The sequence below is a fragment of the Apis dorsata genome, unplaced genomic scaffold (genome assembly GCF_000469605.1).
Source record: "Apis dorsata unplaced genomic scaffold, Apis dorsata 1.3 scaffold_787, whole genome shotgun sequence".
Taxonomy (NCBI): domain Eukaryota; kingdom Metazoa; phylum Arthropoda; class Insecta; order Hymenoptera; family Apidae; genus Apis; species Apis dorsata.
In genome coordinates this window covers 141,745-143,893 of record NW_006263931.1, presented here as the reverse complement: position 1 = coordinate 143,893, position 2,149 = coordinate 141,745, and the positions used below count along the sequence as shown (strand labels likewise).

Here is a 2,149-nt window from a genome sequence, read left to right as displayed (position 1 = left end):
TTTTTTTTTTTTTGCATAATAATATCCTTAAATTAAATTTGCAAGAGATGATAGATATCGTATAGATATTATTGATTTCTTTTTTTCTTAAGAACAAAATAAAATTTCAAATTAATTTATCGTAAATTTAAAAAATTTAAAAAGCAGTAAATCGATGATTGATCAGGTCGAAATGTAATTGTTTATCTGCAAATATTAATGTCAAATACCACCATGGTTGTCCAGTAGGATTAATTAGAGAATTTCGTGGTTGATACTTCCGGATAAAACTTTATGTTTATTTAGGATCGCATCGATGTTGCGCAAAATTTACTTCCCATATTAGTCTTTTAGTAATCCATTTAAGTATTTGCATGATAAATGTTCTCAGATAGATGAAATATTGAGTTGTTCAAATATGCGGGAGTAAACTCATAATCTGTAATATGTTCATATAGATGTATATGTACATATATATATATATATATATATGCCTATCGTAATAACAGCGATACGTCAGAGAAGCACAAATTTTCGACATACGTACACGTATACAAGATATCACAGATTTTAATGCTCAAACGTTGTCGGTATATTCTATAAGTCTAAATAAAAAAAAAAATATTTTATAAATATATAAATACAGGTGGTTTAAAATTTATTAAAAAGTTATGATAAAAATATAAAATGCGAATAAAACAGTAAACTCACGGTTATTGAGATTAGTATTAATTTATCTTTAATCTATTCGTGTCATTTAAAATAAAATAAAAATAAAATTTGCAATAATAAATTCTATTTTCAGTTGCTATCAATCTTTTATTTAATTATTATTATTTTAAAAACAAATATGTTAAATATTTTGAAATGGAAAATTAGTGTAACTTTCATTAATTAATTAATTAATCTCATATGTTAGTAGATCATAGATATAATTAATTAAAAATATGTTATTAACAATTTATCTTAGTGATAATAAAATAATAATGTTATGCTTGTTATGCAATATTGTTATGAAATTAACTATCTTTCTTTCACATTTTAATAAATAATAAAATACTAAAATTTTTTCAACTAATTAAACATAAATTATAATATATTTATAAATTTAAACAAAATATAAAAATTGTTTTTCTAACAACAAAATAAAATTTTAAATCTTTATAAAAATAACGAAAAGTATAGATTTTAGGATTAGATTAAAATAAAATTTATAATTAGATATAAAATTTAGACTCTAAAAAACGTATGTAGAAAAACTTTTTAAATTAATTAACATAAGTTAACTCGAACATTGATTTTGATTTCAATGCCTGATTTCATAACCTTAAATAACTTATATATAAAATACTGTTGCAATAAGTCTAATAAACAAACTTTAAAATATTTATTTAACATTTTTTCTATTAAATATATAAAATATAAAAACATAAAATCTTCATAAAAAAAAACATTTACTTGTCATATATTAGTCAATTTTTGATAAATGTTAATAATTCTTCTATTTCTATTCTATCTAATTCTCTTCTCTTCTCTTCTATCTAATTCTCTATAATTATGGCATCAGAAATAAATAATTAATATAGCAGTTTAAAATCACTTTCTTCCACCGTATATATTTTTAGGATAAAGCAATTTTATTAACAATTAGTCACTTATTATTTATTAATTTATCTCAATTAATTCCTATTTAAATAGTGATTTGTTTTTACATTATATCTGCTATTATTTCTTTCGTATTTCATATTTTTATTATAATTTTTTTAATAAAACTTTAAATCTATGTTTATATATAATTTTTCTTTTATTTAGATATATAAAATATAGATCGTTAAAATCTATATATTGAATTAATTTTTTTAATATTTTTATAAATTTACAATAAAATATTGATTATTCGATTGTACAACAAACCGAAGTTTGATTATACAATTTATCACAAAATAAATAATTTAAAATAAATAAAAAGATTTTTTTATTTCTGTATTGATTTTATTTTTTAAATTTACTTTGAAAAATTTATTTTAAAAATATAAAGTATAAGTTTAAATTGACAGTAATTCGGTAAGTTTCTGTAATTAAATCTTTTATGCTAGATATTTCTAATATATAATATATATATATAATATATAATATAATAAACGACAAAAATTTTTTTAAAAGTTTTGTT

General features: G+C 18.5%; 1 protein-coding gene across 1 annotated transcript in view; it reads left to right on the top strand.

Moving 5' to 3' along the window:
• LOC102670912 (insulin-like growth factor-binding protein 7) overlaps window positions 1-2,149 on the top strand; it is a 41,361-nt gene that overhangs the window by 38,585 nt on the left and 627 nt on the right. The gene's annotated exons all lie outside the window — the stretch shown is intronic.